Source organism: Arachis hypogaea, chromosome 4 (assembly GCF_003086295.3).
Source record: "Arachis hypogaea cultivar Tifrunner chromosome 4, arahy.Tifrunner.gnm2.J5K5, whole genome shotgun sequence".
Taxonomy (NCBI): Eukaryota; Viridiplantae; Streptophyta; class Magnoliopsida; order Fabales; family Fabaceae; genus Arachis; species Arachis hypogaea.
In genome coordinates this window covers 97,489,292-97,509,777 of record NC_092039.1, presented here as the reverse complement: position 1 = coordinate 97,509,777, position 20,486 = coordinate 97,489,292, and the positions used below count along the sequence as shown (strand labels likewise).

General features: G+C 38.8%; 2 non-coding genes across 2 annotated transcripts; one reads left to right on the top strand and one right to left on the bottom strand.

Annotated features, from left to right (window-relative positions):
• Nucleotides 1-8,937: 8,937 nt before the first annotated feature.
• LOC112799558 (small nucleolar RNA R71) lies at nucleotides 8,938-9,041 on the bottom strand. The gene has a single exon (XR_003201131.1). It is a non-coding gene; the product is annotated as a small nucleolar RNA R71 (small nucleolar RNA).
• A 7,896-nt stretch (nucleotides 9,042-16,937) lies between these two features.
• LOC112798389 (small nucleolar RNA R71) lies at nucleotides 16,938-17,041 on the top strand. Its single transcript, XR_003200001.1, has one exon. It is a non-coding gene; the product is annotated as a small nucleolar RNA R71 (small nucleolar RNA).
• The last annotated feature ends 3,445 nt before the right edge of the window (nucleotides 17,042-20,486 follow it).

Sequence of the window (20,486 nt, the reverse complement as noted above, 5' to 3'; positions counted from 1 at the left end):
GTTTTCAGAATGGACCCTATTAGATATATTCTATTATGGTCTCTCTGAATTTTCGAAAATGTCATTGGACCATTCTGCAGGTGGATCTATTCACCTGAAGAAAACGCCTGAAGAGGCTCAAGAACTCATTGACATGGTTGCAAACAACCAGTTCATGTATACCTCTGAGAGGAATTCCGTGAATAATGGGATACCTCAGAAGAAAGGAGTTCTTGAAATTGATGCTCTAAATGCCATATTGGCTCAGAACAAAATGTTGACTCAACAGGTCAACATAATCTCTCAAAATCTGAATGGATTGCAACATGCATCCAACAGTACTAGAGAGGTAGCTTCTGAAGAAGCTTATGATCCTGAGAACCCTGCCATGGCAGAAGTTAATTACATGGGTGAACCTTATGGAAACACCTATAACCCATCATGGAGAAATCATCCAAATTTCTCCTGGAAGGATCAACAAAAGCCTCAACAAGGCTTTAACAATGGTGGACGCAATAGGCTGAGCAATAGTAAGCCATATCCATCATCTTCTCAGCAACAGACAGAGAATTCAGAACAAAACATTTCTAATTTAGCCAATATTGTCTCTGATCTGTCAAAGGCCACCTTCAGTTTCATGAATGAAACAAGATCCTCCATTAGAAATTTGGAGGCACAAGTGGGCCAGCTGAGTAAGAAAGTCATTGAAACTCCTCCCAGTATTCTCCCAAGCAATACAGAAGAGAATCCAAAAGGAGAGTGCAAGACCATTGATTTGATCAAAGTGGCCGAATGCACTAGGGAGGAGAAGGACGAAAATCCTAGTGAGGAAGACCTCCTGGGACGTCCTTCAAGCAAGAAGGAGTTTCCTATTAAGGATCCAAAGGAATCTGAGGCTCATCTAGAGACCATAGAGATTCCATTAAATCTCCTTCTGCCATTCATGAGCTCTGAAGACTATTCTTCCTCTGAAGAGGATGAAGATGTGACTGGAGAGCAAGTTGCTCAATATTTAGGAGCTATCATGAAGTTGAATGCCAAGTTGTTTGGTAATGAGACCTGGGAAAGTTAACCTCCCTTGCTTATTAGTGAACTAGATACTTGGATTCAGAAAACTCTACCTCAAAAGAAACAAGATCCTGGCAAGTTCTTAATACCTTGTACCATTGGCACCATGAGCTTTGAAAAAGCTCTATGTGATCTGGGGTCAGGGATAAATCTTATGCCACTCTCTGTAATGGAGAAGCTGGGGATCATTGAGGTACAACCTGCCTTGTTCTCATTGCAATTGGCAGATAAGTCATTGAGACAAGCTTATGGAATAATAGGGGACGTGCTAGTAAAGGTTGAAGGCCTTTACATCCCTGCTGATTTCATAATCCTAGACACTAGAAAGGAAGATGATGAATGCATCATCCTAGGAAGACCTTTCCTAGCCACAGCAGGAGCTGTGATAGATGTCAACAGAGGAGAATTAGTCCTTCAATTGAATGGGGACTACCTTGTGTTTAAAGCACATGGCCATCCCTCTGTGACAAAAGAGAGTAAGCAGGAAGAGCTTCTCTCAGTTCAGAGTCAAGAAGAGCCCACACAGTCAAACTCTAAGTTTGGTGTTGTGAAGCCACAACCAAACTCTAAGTTTGGTGTTCAGACCCCATATCCAAACTCTAAGTTTGGTGTTGGGACTACACACTAACATTGACCTGATCATCTTGTGACTCCATGAGAGCCACTGTCAAGCTATTGACATTAAAGAAGCGCTTGTTGGGAGGCAACCCAATTTTATTTATCTAATTTTATTTTATTTTGTTTTAGTGTTATTTTGGTGTTTTATTAGGTACATGATCATGAGGAGTCACAAAAAAATCAAAAAAATTAAAAACAGAGTCAAAAACAGAAGAAAAAAATTTTCACCCTGGAGGTAGCGCAGACTGGCGTTCAACGCCAGTAAGATGCATCTGGCTGGCGTTCAACGCCAGAACAGAGCACCATTCTGGCGCTGAACGCCAGAAACAAGCAACATCCTGGCGCTGAACGCCAGGAATGTGCCTGGAGGAGACAAGCTGGCGTGAAACGCCAACAACAAGCATGGAACTGGCGTTCAACGCCAGAAACATGCATTACATGGGCGTTGAACGCCCAGAACGTGCACCAATGGGCGTTTGAACGCCAGAATGATGCACGAAGGCAATTTATATGCCTATATGGTGAAGGAATGGTATTTCTTTTCACCTCAGGATCTGTGGACCCCACAAGATCCCCACCTACCATATTCTCACCTTCTTTTTTAATCCTAATCACAATCTCCTAATCCTAAATCTCATTTCACTCTTTCCCATGTCACACTTCCCAAAAACCTTCACCAATCACTTCAATTCCTCTTCCCAATTACCCCATTCACCATTCACATCAACCCTCTCTTCCCCATAAACCCCACCTACCTTCATAAAATTCAAATTCAATTTCCCACCCATTCCCACCCAAATTGGCCGAACACCCACCCTCCCCTCTCCCTATAAATACCCTTCCATTCTACTTCATTTTCACACAACACAACACCTTCTTCTCCCACATAGCCGAACCTACTTCTCTCCCTCTCTACCATATTCTCTTCTTCTTCTTCTACTCTTCTTTTCTTTCTTGCTCGAGGGCGAGCAAAATTTTAAGTTTGGTGTGGTAAAAGCATAAGCTTTTTGTTTTTCCATTACCATCCATGGCACCTAAGACCGGAGTATCCTCTAGAAAAGGGAAAGGGAAGATAAAAGCTTCCACCTCCGAGTCATGGGAGAAGGAAAGATTCATCTCCAAGAGCCATCAAGACCACTTCTATGATGTTGTGGCAAAGAAGAAGGTGATCCCCGAGGTCCCTTTCAAGCTCAAAAAGAATGAGTATCCGGAAATCCGACATGAAATTCAAAGAAGAGGGTGGGAAGTCATAACCAACCCCATGCAACAAGTCAGAATATTGATGGTTCAAGAGTTCTATGCCAATGCATGGATCACTAGGAACCATGATCAAAGTATGAACCCGAATCCAAAGAACTACCTCACAATGGTTCGGGGGAAATACTTAGATTTTAGTCCGGAAAATGTGAGGTTGGCATTTCACTTGCCTATGATGCAAGGAGATGAACGCCCCTACACTAGAAGGGTCAACTTTAATCAAAGGTTGGACCAAGTCCTTATGGACATATGTGTGGAAGGAGCTCAATGGAGAATAGACTCCAAAGGCAAGCCAGTTCAACTAAGAAGACTGGATCTCAAGCCTGTGGCTAGAGGATGGTTGGAGTTCATCCAAAGATCCATCATTCCTACTAGCAATCGATCTGAAGTTACTGTGGATCGGGCCATCATGATCCATAGCATCATGATTGGAGAGGAAGTAGAAGTTCATGAAGTCATCTCCAATGAACTCTACAAAATAGCCGATAAGTCCTCCACCATGGCAAGGCTAGCTTTTCCTCACCTTATTTGCCATCTGTGCTACTCAGCTGGAGTCATCATAGAAGGAGATACCCCTATTGAAGAAGACAAGCCCATCACCAAGAAAAGGATGGAGCAAGCAAGAGAAGCTCCTCACGGCCCTCAAGAAGTGCATGAGGAAGCTCATCATCAACAAATTCCTGAGATGCCTCAAGGAATGCACTTTCCTCCCAACAACTATTGGGAGCAACTCAATACCTCCTTAGAAGATTTGAGCCATAATGTGGAACAATTAAGGGTGGAACATCATGAGCACTCCATCATTCTCCAATAAATAAGAGAAGATCAAAGAGCAATGAGGGAGGAGCAACAAAGGCAAGGAAGGGACATAGAAGAGCTTAAGGACATTGTTGGACCTTCAAGAAGAAGACAACACTAAAGGTGGATTCATTCCTTGTTCTTTATTTCTTTCTGTTTTCGGTTTTTAGTGTTGTGTTTATCTATGTTTTGTGTCTCTACTTCATGATCATTAGTATGTAACCATGCCTTAAAGCTATAAATAAAATCCATTAGTCTTTCACCTCTCTTAAATGAAAAATGTTTTAATTCAAAAGAACAAGAAGTACATGAATTTCGAGTTTATCCTTGAATTTAATTTAATTATATTGATGTGGTGGCAATACTTTTTGTTTTCTGAATGAATGCTTGAACAGTGCATATTTTTGATCTTGTTGTTTATGAGTGTTAAAATTGTTGGCTCTTGAAAGAATGATGAACAAAGAGAAATGTTATTGATGAACTGAAAAATTCATGAAATTAATTCTTGAAGCAAGAAAAAGCAGTGAAAAAGCAAAAGCTTGCGAAAAAAAATAGAAAGAAAAAGAAGGAGAAGTAGAAAAAGCCAATAGCCCTTAAAACCAAAAGGCAAGGGTAGCAAGGATCCAAGGCTTTGAGCATTAATGGATAGGAGGGCCCAAGGAAATAAAATCCAGGCCTAAGCGGCTAAATCAAGCTGTCCCTAACCATATGCTTGTGTCATGAAGGTCCAAGTGAAAAGCTTGAGACTGAGTGGTTAAAGTCGTGATCCAAAGCAAAAAGAGTGTGCTTAAGAGCTCTGGACACCACTAACTGGGGACTCTAGCAAAGCTGAGTCACAATCTGAAAAGGTTCACCCAGTTATCTGTCTGTGGCATTTATGTATCCGGTGGTAATACTGGAAAACAAAGTGCTTAGGGCCACGGCCAAGACTCATAAGTAGCTGTGTTCAAGAATCAACATGCTTAACTAGGAAAGTCAATAACACTATCCGAAATTTTGAGTTCCCAGAGACGCCAATCACTCTGAACTTCAAAGGAAAAAGTGAGATGCCAAAACTATTCAGAAGCAAAAAGCTACAAGTCCCGCTAATCTAATTAAATTAATATTCATTGATATTCTGGAATTTATAGTATATTCTCTTCTTTTATCCTATTTGATTTTCAGTTGCTTGGGGACAAGCAACAATTTAAGTTTGGTGTTGTGATGAGCGGATAATTTATACGCTTTTTGGCATTGTTTTTATATAGTTTTTAGTAAGTTTGAGCTACTTTTAGGGATGTTTTCATTAGTTTTTATGTTAAATTCACATTTCTGGACTTTACTATGAGTTTGTGTGTTTTTCTGTGATTTCAGGTAAATTCTGGCTGAAATTGAGGGACTTGAGCAAAAACTCTGAAGAAGGCTGACAAAAGGACTGCTGATGCTGTTGGAATCTGACCTCCCTGCACTCGAAATGGATTTTCTGGAGCTACAGAACTCCAATTGGCGCGCTCTCAACGGTGTTGGAAAGTAGACATCCAGGGCTTTCCAGCAATATATAATAGTCCATACTTTATTCGAAGATTGACGACGTAACTTGGCGTTGAACGCCAAGTTCATGCTGCTGTCTGGAGTTAAACGCCAGAAAAACGTCATGATCCGGAGTTGAACGCCCAAAACACGTCATAACTCGAAGTTCAACTCCAAGAGAAGCCTTAGCTCGTGGATTGATCAAGCTCAGCCCAAACATACACCAAGTGGGCCCCGGAAGTGAATTTATGCATCAATTACTTACTCATGTAAACCCTAGGAGCTAGTTTATTATAAATAGAACATTTATCTATTGTATTAGACATCTTTTGACAGTTTAATCTCTGGAATATTCGGTCACTTGATCATGGAGAGGGCTGGCCATTCGGCCATGCCTGAACCTCTTTTACTCATGTATTTTCAACGGTGGAGTTTCTACATACCATAGATTAAGGGTGTGGAGCTCTGCTGTACCTCAAGTATTAATGCAATTCCATTGTCTTTTATTCAATTCTCTCTTATTCTTATTCCAAGATATTCATTCGTACCCAAGAACATGATGAATGTGATGATAAGTAACCCTCATTATCATTCTCACTTATGAACGCACGTGATTGACAACCACTTCTGTTCTACATGCAATAGAGCTTGAATGTGTATCTCTTAGATTCCCAAACAGAATCTTCGTGGTATAAGCTAGATAGATGGCGGCATTCATGAGGATCCGGAAAGTCTAAACCTTGTCTGTGGTATTCCGAGTAGGATCCTGGGATTGAATGACTGTGACGAGCTTCAAACTCCTGAAGGCTGGGCGTGATGACAAGCGCAAAAGAATCAAGGGATTCTATTCCAACCTGATTGAGAACCGACAGATGATTAGCCATGCTGTGACAGAGCATAGGAACATTTTCATTGAGAGGATGGGATGTAGCCATTGACAACGGTGATGCCCTACATACAGCTTGCCATGGAAAGGAGTAAGAAGGATTGAGTTGAAGCAGTGGGAGAACAGGCGTCCTTGAACCATACAGTATCTTCATTCGCTTATCTGAAATTCCCACCAATAAGGCTGCATGAGTACTCTATCCCTTTTATTATTTATTTTCTTATTTCTATTTTCGAAAACCCATAAACCAATTTAATCTGCCTAACTGAGATTTACAAGGTGACCATAGCTTGCTTCATACCAACAATCTCTGTGGGATCGACCCTTACTCACGTAAGGTATTACTTGGATGACCCAGTACACTTGCTGGTTAAGTTGAACGGAGTTATGATCACACCAGGGATTATTAAGATCCCAATTTATCACACCATGATCTCTTTGGGGTATTTTTGATTTCATACAAATACAAAGAGACCAACTTTGAGGATCACAATTTCGTCCACCAACGGGATTGTAGCCACTGACAACGGTGATGCCCAACATACAGCTTGCCGTGGAAAAGAGTAAGAAGGATTGGATGAAGACAATAGGAAAGCAGAGAGACGGAAGGGACAAAGCATCTCCATTCGCTTATCTGAAGTTCTCACCAATGAATTACATAAGTATCTCTATCTTTATTTTATGCTTTATTTGTATATCATCCATAACCATTTGAATATGCCTGACTGAGATTTACAAGGTGACCATAGCTTGCTTCATACCAACAATCTCCATGGGATCAACCCTTACTCGCGTAAGGTTTATTACTTGGATGACCCAGTACACTTGCTGGTTAGTTGTGCGAAGTTGTGATAAATAGTTGAGATTGCAATTGAGCGTACCATGTTAATGGCGCCATTGATGATCACAATTTCGTGCACCAGTCCTCAATGGGGAACTCCTTCTTGTTTGAGAGACGTCCCAGGAGGTCTTTCTCACTAGGATTTTCGTCCTTCTCCTCCCTTGTGCATTCGGCCATATTGATTACTTCAATGGCCTTGCAATCTCCTTTTGGATTCTCTTCTGTATTGCTTGGGAGAATACTGGGAGGAGTTTCAATGACTTTCTTACTCAGCTGACCCACTTGTGCCTCTAGATTTCTAATGGAGGACCTTGTTTCACTCATGAAACTTAAAGTGGCTTTTGCATTCATATTTTCCAAGCATTAAAAATTTCTAAGTTTGGTGTCTTGCATGTTTTCTTTGCATCAAAAATTTTTGAAAAGTATGTTCTTGATGTTCATCATGATCTTCAAAGTGTTCTTGGTATTCATCTTGACATTCATAGCATTCTTGCATGCATCTTGTGTCTTGATCCAAAATTTTCATGTTTTGGGTCATTTTTGTGTTTTTCTTTAAAAATCAAAAAAATATCTTTTCCTTATTTTCCTCCAAATTTTCGAAATTTTGGGTTGACTTGGTCAAAAATTTTTAAAATTAGTTGTTTCTTACAAGTCAAGTCAAAATTTCAATTTTAAAAATCTTATCTTTTCAAAATCTTTTTCAAAAATCATATCTTTTTCATTTTTTTTTATAAATTTCGAAAATTTCAAAAATCTTTTTCAAAATATTTTCAAAATCTTTTTCTTATCTTTATATCAAATTTTCGAAAATTAGCTAACAATTAATGTGATTGGTTCAAAAATTTGAAGTTTGTTACTTTCTTGTTAAGAAAGGTTCAATCTTTAAGTTCTAGAATCTTATCTTGTAGTTTCTTGTTAGTTAAGTCAATTTTAAAATTAAATCTTTTTATCTTTTATCTTATCTTTTTCAAAATTTTATCTTTTTCAAAATTTGATTTCAAAATATCTTATCTAACTTCTTATCCTCTTATCTTTTTCAAAATTTGATTTCAAATTTTTTTCAATCAACTAACTAACTTTTTGTTTGTTTCTTATCTTTTTCAAAACCACCTAACTACTTTTTCCTCTCTAATTTTCGAAAATTCTCCCTCTCTTTTTCAAAAATTCTTTTTGTTTTAAATTTTAATCTTAATTATATTTTGTCTTTGATTTTCGAAAATTACTAACCTCTTTTTCAAAAATTATTTTCGAAATCTTCCTTCTCTTTTCTTCTTCTATTTAATTATTTAATTACTAACACTTCTCTTCACCTCTCTTCATCCAAAAATCCGAATCCCCATCTCCATTCTTATAACCTCTTTCTTCTTCTACTAACATAAGGGAATCTCTATACTGTGACATAGAGGATTCCTCTTTCTTTTCTTGTTTTCTTCTCTTTCATATGAGCAGGAACAGGGAAAAAGGCACTCTTGTTGAAATTGATCCAGAACCTGAAAGGACTCTGAAGAGAAAATTAAGAGAAGCTAAATTACAACAATCCAGAAATAACCTTTCAGAAATTTTCGAACAAGAGAAGGAGATGGCAGCCGAAAATAATAATAATAATAATGCAAGGAGAATGCTTGGTGACTTCACAAAGCCAACATCCAAGTTTGATGGAAGAAGCATCTCCATTCCTGCCATTGGAGCCAATAACTTTGAGCTTAAGCCACAACTAGTTGCCTTGATGCAACAAAACTGCAAGTTTTATGGACTTCCATCTGAAGATCCTTATCAGTTTCTAACTGAGTTCTTGCAGATCTGTGAGACTGTAAAGACGAATGGAGTTGATCCTGAAGTCTACAGACTCGTGCTTTTCCCTTTTGCTGTAAGAGACAGAGCTAGAATATGGTTGGATTCACAACCTAAGGATAGCCTGGACTCCTGGGATAAGCTGGTCACTGCCTTCTTAGATAAATTCTTTCCTCCTCAAAAGCTGAGCAAGCTGAGAGTGGATGTTCAAACCTTCAAACAAAAAGATGGTGAATCCCTCTATGAAGCTTGGGAAAGATACAAGCAGTTGACCAAAAGATGTCCATCTGACATGTTTTCAGAATGGACCCTATTAGATATATTCTATTATGGTCTCTCTGAATTTTCGAAAATGTCATTGGACCATTCTGCAGGTGGATCTATTCACCTGAAGAAAACGCCTGAAGAGGCTCAAGAACTCATTGACATGGTTGCAAACAACCAGTTCATGTATACCTCTGAGAGGAATTCCGTGAATAATGGGATACCTCAGAAGAAAGGAGTTCTTGAAATTGATGCTCTAAATGCCATATTGGCTCAGAACAAAATGTTGACTCAACAGGTCAACATAATCTCTCAAAATCTGAATGGATTGCAACATGCATCCAACAGTACTAGAGAGGTAGCTTCTGAAGAAGCTTATGATCCTGAGAACCCTGCCATGGCAGAAGTTAATTACATGGGTGAACCTTATGGAAACACCTATAACCCATCATGGAGAAATCATCCAAATTTCTCCTGGAAGGATCAACAAAAGCCTCAACAAGGCTTTAACAATGGTGGACGCAATAGGCTGAGCAATAGTAAGCCATATCCATCATCTTCTCAGCAACAGACAGAGAATTCAGAACAAAACACTTCTAATTTAGCCAATATTGTCTCTGATCTGTCAAAGGCCACCTTCAGTTTCATGAATGAAACAAGATCCTCCATTAGAAATTTGGAGGCACAAGTGGGCCAGCTGAGTAAGAAAGTCATTGAAACTCCTCCCAGTATTCTCCCAAGCAATACAGAAGAGAATCCAAAAGGAGAGTGCAAGACCATTGATTTGATCAAAGTGGCCGAATGCACTAGGGAGGAGAAGGACGAAAATCCTAGTGAGGAAGACCTCCTGGGACGTCCTTCAAGCAAGAAGGAGTTTCCTATTAAGGATCCAAAAGAATCTGAGGCTCATCTAGAGACCATAGAGATTCCATTAAATCTCCTTCTGCCATTCATGAGCTCTGAAGACTATTCTTCCTCTGAAGAGGATGAAGATGTGACTGGAGAGCAAGTTGCTCAATATTTAGGAGCTATCATGAAGTTGAATGCCAAGTTGTTTGGTAATGAGACCTGGGAAAGTTAACCTCCCTTGCTTATTAGTGAACTAGATACTTGGATTCAGAAAACTCTACCTCAAAAGAAACAAGATCCTGGCAAGTTCTTAATACCTTGTACCATTGGCACCATGAGCTTTGAAAAAGCTCTATGTGATCTGGGGTCAGGGATAAATCTTATGCCACTCTCTGTAATGGAGAAGCTGGGGATCATTGAGGTACAACCTGCCTTGTTCTCATTGCAATTGGCAGATAAGTCATTGAGACAAGCTTATGGAATAATAGGGGACGTGCTAGTAAAGGTTGAAGGCCTTTACATCCCTGCTGATTTCATAATCCTAGACACTAGAAAGGAATATGATGAATGCATCATCCTATGAAGACCTTTCCTAGCCACAGCAGGAGCTGTGATAGATGTCAACAGAGGAGAATTAGTCCTTCAATTGAATGGGGACTACCTTGTGTTTAAAGCACATGGCCATCCCTCTGTGACAAAAGAGAGTAAGCAGGAAGAGCTTCTCTCAGTTCAGAGTCAAGAAGAGCCCACACAGTCAAACTCTAAGTTTGGTGTTGTGAAGCCACAACCAAACTCTAAGTTTGGTGTTCAGACCCCATATCCAAACTCTAAGTTTGGTGTTGGGACTACACACTAACATTGACCTGATCATCTTGTGACTCCATGAGAGCCACTGTCAAGCTATTGACATTAAAGAAGCGCTTGTTGGGAGGCAACCCAATTTTATTTATCTAATTTTATTTTATTTTGTTTTAGTGTTATTTTGGTGTTTTATTAGGTACATGATCATGAGGAGTCACAAAAAAATCAAAAAAATTAAAAACAGAGTCAAAAACAGAAGAAAAAAATTTTCACCCTGGAGGTAGCGCAGACTGGCGTTCAACGCCAGTAAGATGCATCTGGCTGGCGTTCAACGCCAGAACAGAGCACCATTCTGGCGCTGAACGCCAGAAACAAGCAACATCCTGGCGCTGAACGCCAGGAATGTGCCTGGAGGAGACAAGCTGGCGTGAAACGCCAACAACAAGCATGGAACTGGCGTTCAACGCCAGAAACATGCATTACATGGGCGTTGAACGCCCAGAACGTGCACCAATGGGCGTTTGAACGCCAGAATGATGCACGAAGGCAATTTATATGCCTATATGGTGAAGGAATGGTATTTCTTTTCACCTCAGGATCTGTGGACCCCACAAGATCCCCACCTACCATATTCTCACCTTCTTTTTTAATCCTAATCACAATCTCCTAATCCTAAATCTCATTTCACTCTTTCCCATGTCACACTTCCCAAAAACCTTCACCAATCACTTCAATTCCTCTTTCCAATTACCCCATTCACCATTCACATCAACCCTCTCTTCCCCATAAACCCCACCTACCTTCATAAAATTCAAATTCAATTTCCCACCCATTCCCACCCAAATTGGCCGAACACCCACCCTCCCCTCTCCCTATAAATACCCTTCCATTCTACTTCATTTTCACACAACACAACACCTTCTTCTCCCACATAGCCGAACCTACTTCTCTCCCTCTCTACCATATTCTCTTCTTCTTCTTCTACTCTTCTTTTCTTTCTTGCTCGAGGGCGAGCAAAATTTTAAGTTTGGTGTGGTAAAAGCATAAGCTTTTTGTTTTTCCATTACCATCCATGGCACCTAAGACCGGAGTATCCTCTAGAAAAGGGAAAGGGAAGATAAAAGCTTCCACCTCCGAGTCATGGGAGAAGGAAAGATTCATCTCCAAGAGCCATCAAGACCACTTCTATGATGTTGTGGCAAAGAAGAAGGTGATCCCCGAGGTCCCTTTCAAGCTCAAAAAGAATGAGTATCCGGAAATCCGACATGAAATTCAAAGAAGAGGGTGGGAAGTCATAACCAACCCCATGCAACAAGTCAGAATATTGATGGTTCAAGAGTTCTATGCCAATGCATGGATCACTAGGAACCATGATCAAAGTATGAACCCGAATCCAAAGAACTACCTCACAATGGTTCGGGGGAAATACTTAGATTTTGGTCCGGAAAATGTGAGGTTGGCGTTTCACTTGCCTATGATGCAAGGAGATGAACGCCCCTACACTAGAAGGGTCAACTTTAATCAAAGGTTGGACCAAGTCCTTATGGACATATGTGTGGAAGGAGCTCAATGGAGAATAGACTCCAAAGGCAAGCCAGTTCAACTAAGAAGACTGGATCTCAAGCCTGTGGCTAGAGGATGGTTGGAGTTCATCCAAAGATCCATCATTCCTACTAGCAATCGATCTGAAGTTACTGTGGATCGGGCCATCATGATCCATAGCATCATGATTGGAGAGGAAGTAGAAGTTCATGAAGTCATCTCCAATGAACTCTACAAAATAGCCGATAAGTCCTCCACCATGGCAAGGCTAGCTTTTCCTCACCTTATTTGCCATCTGTGCTACTCAGCTGGAGTCATCATAGAAGGAGATACCCCTATTGAAGAAGACAAGCCCATCACCAAGAAAAGGATGGAGCAAGCAAGAGAAGCTCCTCACGGCCCTCAAGAAGTGCATGAGGAAGCTCATCATCAACAAATTCCTGAGATGCCTCAAGGAATGCACTTTCCTCCCAACAACTATTGGGAGCAACTCAATACCTCCTTAGAAGATTTGAGCCATAATGTGGAACAATTAAGGGTGGAACATCATGAGCACTCCATCATTCTCCAATAAATAAGAGAAGATCAAAGAGCAATGAGGGAGGAGCAACAAAGGCAAGGAAGGGACATAGAAGAGCTTAAGGACATTGTTGGACCTTCAAGAAGAAGACACCACTAAAGGTGGATTCATTCCTTGTTCTTTATTTCTTTCTGTTTTCGGTTTTTAGTGTTGTGTTTATCTATGTTTTGTGTCTCTACTTCATGATCATTAGTATGTAACCATGCCTTAAAGCTATAAATAAAATCCATTAGTCTTTCACCTCTCTTAAATGAAAAATGTTTTAATTCAAAAGAACAAGAAGTACATGAATTTCGAGTTTATCCTTGAATTTAATTTAATTATATTGATGTGGTGGCAATACTTTTTGTTTTCTGAATGAATGCTTGAACAGTGCATATTTTTGATCTTGTTGTTTATGAGTGTTAAAATTGTTGGCTCTTGAAAGAATGATGAACAAAGAGAAATGTTATTGATGAACTGAAAAATTCATGAAATTAATTCTTGAAGCAAGAAAAAGCAGTGAAAAAGCAAAAGCTTGCGAAAAAAAATAGAAAGAAAAAGAAGGAGAAGTAGAAAAAGCCAATAGCCCTTAAAACCAAAAGGCAAGGGTAGCAAGGATCCAAGGCTTTGAGCATTAATGGATAGGAGGGCCCAAGGAAATAAAATCCAGGCCTAAGCGGCTAAATCAAGTTGTCCCTAACCATATGCTTGTGTCATGAAGGTCCAAGTGAAAAGCTTGAGACTGAGTGGTTAAAGTCGTGATCCAAAGCAAAAAGAGTGTGCTTAAGAGCTCTGGACACCACTAACTGGGGACTCTAGCAAAGCTGAGTCACAATCTGAAAAGGTTCACCCAGTTATCTGTCTGTGGCATTTATGTATCCGGTGGTAATACTGGAAAACAAAGTGCTTAGGGCCACGGCCAAGACTCATAAGTAGCTGTGTTCAAGAATCAACATGCTTAACTAGGAAAGTCAATAACACTATCCGAAATTTTGAGTTCCCAGAGACGCCAATCACTCTGAACTTCAAAGGAAAAAGTGAGATGCCAAAACTATTCAGAAGCAAAAAGCTACAAGTCCCGCTAATCTAATTAAATTAATATTCATTGATATTCTGGAATTTATAGTATATTCTCTTCTTTTATCCTATTTGATTTTCAGTTGCTTGGGGACAAGCAACAATTTAAGTTTGGTGTTGTGATGAGCGGATAATTTATACGCTTTTTGGCATTGTTTTTATATAGTTTTTAGTAAGTTTGAGCTACTTTTAGGGATGTTTTCATTAGTTTTTATGTTAAATTCACATTTCTGGACTTTACTATGAGTTTGTGTGTTTTTCTGTGATTTCAGGTAAATTCTGGCTGAAATTGAGGGACTTGAGCAAAAACTCTGAAGAAGGCTGACAAAAGGACTGCTGATGCTGTTGGAATCTGACCTCCCTGCACTCGAAATGGATTTTCTGGAGCTACAGAACTCCAATTGGCGCGCTCTCAACGGTGTTGGAAAGTAGACATCCAGGGCTTTCCAGCAATATATAATAGTCCATACTTTATTCGAAGATTGACGACGTAACTTGGCGTTGAACGCCAAGTTCATGCTGCTGTCTGGAGTTAAACGCCAGAAAAACGTCATGATCCGGAGTTGAACGCCCAAAACACGTCATAACTCGAAGTTCAACTCCAAGAGAAGCCTTAGCTCGTGGATTGATCAAGCTCAGCCCAAACATACACCAAGTGGGCCCCGGAAGTGAATTTATGCATCAATTACTTACTCATGTAAACCCTAGGAGCTAGTTTATTATAAATAGAACATTTATCTATTGTATTAGACATCTTTTGACAGTTTAATCTCTGGAATATTCGGTCACTTGATCATGGAGAGGGCTGGCCATTCGGCCATGCCTGAACCTCTTTTACTCATGTATTTTCAACGGTGGAGTTTCTGCACACCATAGATTAAGGGTGTGGAGCTCTGCTGTACCTCAAGTATTAATGCAATTCCATTGTCTTTTATTCAATTCTCTCTTATTCTTATTCCAAGATATTCATTCGTACCCAAGAACATGATGAATGTGATGATAAGTAACCCTCATTATCATTCTCACTTATGAACGCACGTGATTGACAACCACTTCCGTTTTACATGCAATAGAGCTTGAATGTGTATCTCTTAGATTCCCAAACAGAATCTTCGTGGTATAAGCTAGATAGATGGCGGCATTCATGAGGATCCGGAAAGTCTAAACCTTGTCTGTGGTATTCCGAGTAGGATCCTGGGATTGAATGACTGTGACGAGCTTCAAACTCCTGAAGGCTGGGCGTGATGACAAGCGCAAAAGAATCAAGGGATTCTATTCCAACCTGATTGAGAACCGACAGATGATTAGTCGTGCTGTGACAGAGCATAGGAACATTTTCACTGAGAGGATGGGATGTAGCCATTGACAACGGTGATGCCCTACATACAGCTTGCCATGGAAAGGAGTAAGAAGGATTGAGTTGAAGCAGTGGGAGAACAGGCGTCCTTGAACCATACAGTATCTTCATTCGCTTATCTGAAATTCCCACCAATGAGGCTGCATGAGTACTCTATCCCTTTTATTATTTATTTTCTTATTTCTATTTTCGAAAACCCATAAACCAATTTAATCTGCCTAACTGAGATTTACAAGGTGACCATAGCTTGCTTCATACCAACAATCTCTGTGGGATCGACCCTTACTCACGTAAGGTATTACTTGGATGACCCAGTACACTTGCTGGTTAAGTTGAACGGAGTTATGATCACACCAGGGATTATTAAGATCCCAATTTATCACACCATGATCTCTTTGGGGTATTTTTGATTTCATACAAATACAAAGAGACCAACTTTGAGGATCACAATTTCGTCCACCAACGGGATTGTAGCCACTGACAACGGTGATGCCCAACATACAGCTTGCCGTGAAAAGGAGTAAGAAGGATTGGATGAAGACAGTAGGAAAGCAGAGAGACGGAAGGGACAAAGCATCTCCATTCGCTTATCTGAAGTTCTCACCAATGAATTACATAAGTATCTCTATCTTTATTTTATGCTTTATTCGTATATCATCCATAACCATTTGAATATGCCTGACTGAGATTTACAAGGTGACCATAGCTTGCTTCATACCAACAATCTCCATGGGATCAACCCTTACTCGCGTAAGGTTTATTACTTGGATGACCCAGTACACTTGCTGGTTAGTTGTGCGAAGTTGTGATAAATAGTTGAGATTGCAATTGAGCGTACCATGTTAATGGCGCCATTGATGATCACAATTTCGTGTACCAGTCCTCAATGGGGAACTCCTTCTTGTTTGAGAGACGTCCCAGGAGGTCTTTCTCACTAGGATTTTCGTCCTTCTCCTCCCTTGTGCATTCGGCCATATTGATTACTTCAATGGCCTTGCAATCTCCTTTTGGATTCTCTTCTGTATTGCTTGGGAGAATACTGGGAGGAGTTTCAATGACTTTCTTACTCAGCTGGCCCACTTGTGCCTCTAGATTTCTAATGGAGGACCTTGTTTCACTCATGAAACTTAAAGTGGCTTTTGACAGATAAGAGACTAAGTTTGCTAAATTAGAGGGCCTCTGTTCAGAATTTTCTGTCTATTGCTGAGAAGATGATGGAAAAGGCTTGTTATTACTGAGCCTATTTCTTCCACCATTATTAAAGCCTTGTTGAGGCTTTTGTTGATCCTTCCATGAGAAATTTGGATGATTTCTCCATGATGAATTATAGGTGTTTCCATAAGGTTCACCCATGTAATTAACCTCTGCCATTGCAGGGTTTTCAGGATCATAAGCTTCTTCAGAAGCTGCCTCTTTAGTACTGTTGGATGCATTTTGCCATCCATTCAGATTTTGAGAGATCATGTTGACCTGCTGAGTCAACATTTTGTTCTGAGCCAATATGGCATTCAGAGTATCAATTTCAAGAACTCCCTTCCTCTGAGGCGTCCCACTATTCACGGAATTCCTCTCAGAAGTGTACATGAATTGGTTATTTGCAACCATGTCAATAAGTTCTTGAGCTTCTGCAGGTGTTTTCTTTAGGTGAATGGATCCACCTGCAGAATGGTCCAATGACATCTTGGAAAACTCAGATAGACCATAATAGAATATATCTAATATGGTCCATTCTGAAAACATGTCAGAAGGACACTTTTTGGTCATCTGCTTGTATCTTTCCCAAGCTTCATAGAGGGATTCACCATCTTTATGCTTGAAGGTATGAACATCCACTCTAAGCTTGCTCAGCTTTTGAGGAGGAAAGAATTTATCCAAGAAGGCCGTGACCAGCTTTTCCCAGGTGTCCAGGCTATCTTTACGTTGTGAGTCCAACCATGTTCTAGCTCTGTCTCTTACAGTAAAAGGGAAAAGCATGAGCCTGTAGACTTTAGGATTTACTCCATTCGTCTTAACAGTCTTACAAATCTGCAAGAACTCAGTTAAAAACTGATAAGGATCTTCAGATAGAAGTCCATGAAACTTGCAGTTCTGTTGCATTAAAGCAACTAATTGAGGTTTCAGCTCAAAATTGTTTGCTCCAATGGTAGGAATGGAGATGCTTCTTCCATCAAACTTGGATGTTGGTTTAGTGAAGTCACCAAGCATCCTCCTTGCATTATTGTTGTTGGGTTCGGCTGCCATCTCCTTCTCTTGTTCGAAAATTTCAAAAAGGTTGCCTCTAAATTGTTGTAATTTAGCTTCTCTTAGTTTCCTCTTCAGAGTCCTTTCAGGTTCTGGATCAGCTTCAACAAGAGTGTCTTTTTCCTTGTTCCTGCTCATATAGGGAAGAAGAGAACAAGAAAAGAAAAAGGAATCCTCTATGTCACAGTAAAGAGGATCCTTTGTTGTTAGTAGAAGAAGGAATGGAAGAAGAGTGAAGAAGAATGGTTAAGGATAGAGGTAGTGATTTGAGATGAAGAGAGGTGAAGAGAAGTGTTAGTAAATAAATAAATAAATAGAAGAAGGAGAGATAGAGAATTTCGAAAATAATTTTGAAAAAGTGGTTAGTGATTTTCGAAAATTAAAGATAAGATATAATTAAAATTAGAATTTAAAACAATTAAAAAGAATTTTTGAAAAAGAGAGAGGTCTTTTCGAAAATTAGAGAGGGATAGGTAGTTAGTTGGTTTTGAAAAAGATAAGAAACAAACAAAAGTCAAATAGTTAGTTGAAAAAGATATTAAAATCAAATTTGAAAAGATCAGAAGATTTAGATAAGATATTTTAAATCAAATTTTTGAAAAAAATAAAATTTTGAAAAAGATATGATAAAAAGATAAGATAAAAAGATAATATTTTTAAGAAAAAGATATTTTGAAAAAGATTTAATTTTTAAAATTAAAATTGATTAAAAGATAAGATTCTAGAATTTAAAGATTGAACCTTTCTTAACAAGAAAGTAACAAACTTCAATTTTTGAATCAAAACATTAATTATTGATTATATTTTCGAAAATATGATGTAAAAGATAAGAAAAAGATTTTGAAAAATTTTGAAAAATAATTTTTTTGAAAATTTTCGAAAAACAAAGATAAAGTTGAAAAGATATGATTTTTGAAAAAGATTTTGAAAAGATAAGATTTTTAAAATTGAAAATTTGACTTGACTTGTAAGAAACAACTAATTTTAAAATTTTTTGACTAAGTCAACTCAAATTTTCGAAAATTTGGAGAAAAATAAGGAAAAGATATTTTTTTTTATTTTTGAATTTTTAATGATGAGAGAGAAAAATTAAAAACGTCATTTTTGTGTTTTTCTCTTTTCTTTATGGATCAAAACAAAGAATGCATGCAAGAACACTATGAATGTCAAGATGAACACCAAGAACACTATGAAGATCATGATGAACATCAAGAACATATTTTTGAAAAAAAATTTATGCAAAGAAAACATGCAAAACACTAAACTTAGAAATCTTTAATGCATGGACTCTAACAAACGAAAAATGCATATGAAAAACAACAAAAGATACAAAACAAGAAAACATCAAGATCAAACAAGAAGACTTACCAAGAGCAACTTGAAGATCATGAAAAACACTATGAATGCATGAATTTTCGAAAAATGCATAATAATTTTTTTAAAACATGCAATTGACACCAAACTTATAAATTCACTCAAGACTCAAACAAGAACATAAAATATTTTTTATTTTTATGATTTTCTGATTTTTTTATATTTTCTTTTATTATTTTTTTTTGAAAATGTTCTTTAGAAAAACGAAAATAAAGAAAAATTTTTGAAAGATTTTTTGAAAATTTTTTTTTTGAAAGGAAAATTACCTAATCTGAGCAACAAGATGAACCTTCAGTTGTCCATACTCAAACAATCGCTGGCAACGGCGCCAAAAACTTGGTGGACGAAATTGTGATCATCAATGTTGTACTCTTTATTGTTGTATGGAATAATTATAATGGCTCTTTGCTATATGTGGACATAACTCCGTTCAACTAACCATCAAGTGTACTGGGTTATCCAAGTAATAAACCTTACGTGAGTAAGGGTCGATTCCACAGAGATTGTTGGTATGAAGCAAGCTATGGAAATCTTGTAAATCTCAGTTAGGCGGATAGTAATTGATTATGGATTTTTGAAAATTAATAAATAATAAACATAAAATAAAGATAAAGTTACTCATGTAATCCAATGATGGGAATTTCAGATAGGCGTATGGAGATGCTGTGCTCCTCCTGAATCTCTGCTTTCCTACTGCTTTTATCCAATTTTATCACTCCCTCCTATGGCAAGCTGTATGTAGGGCATCACTATTGTCAATGGCTACATCCCATCCTCTCAGTGAAAAAGGTCCAAATGCTCTGTCACAGCACGGCTAATCATCTGTCGGTTCTCAATCAGGTTGGAGTAGAATCCCTTGATTCTTTTGCGTCTGTCACTAACGCCCAGCCTTCAAGAGTTTGAAGCTCGTCACAGTCATTCAATTTCGGAATCCTACTCGAAATACCACAGACAAGGTTAGACCTTCTGGATTCCCATGAATGCCGCCATCAATTCTAGCTTATACCACGAATATTCTGATTAAGGAATCCAAGAGATATGCGCCCGTCCTAAGGTAGAACGGAAGTGGTTGTCAGTCACGCGCGTTCATAGGTGAGAATGATGATAAGTGTCATGGATCATCACATTCATCAAGTTGAGGTGCAACGAATATCTTAGAACAGGAATAAATCGAATTGGATAGAAAATAATAGTAATTGCATTGAAACTTGAGGTACAGCAGAGCTCCACACCCTTAATCTATGGTGTGTAGAAACTCCACCGTTGAAAATACATAAGTGAAAGGGTCAGGCATGGCCGAATGGCCAGCCCTCCCAAAACGTGATCAATAGTCTCCTCAGATGAAGAATAAAATAAAACTGAGACCAAAGATGTCTAATACAATAGTAAATTATCCTATTTATACTAGACTAGCTACTAGGGTTTACATGAGTAAGTAATTGATGCATAAATCCACTTCCGGGGCCCACTTGGTGTGTGTTTGGGCTGAGCTTGATCTATCCACGAGCTGAGGCTTCTTTTGGAGTTGAACACCAAGTTGTAACGTGTTTTGGGCGTTCAACTCCGGGTCGTGAAGTGTTTCTGGCGTTTTACTCCAGACAGCAACATGGAACTGGTGTTGAGCGCCAGTTTAAGTCGTCAATTCTCGAATAAAGTATGAAGTATTATATAT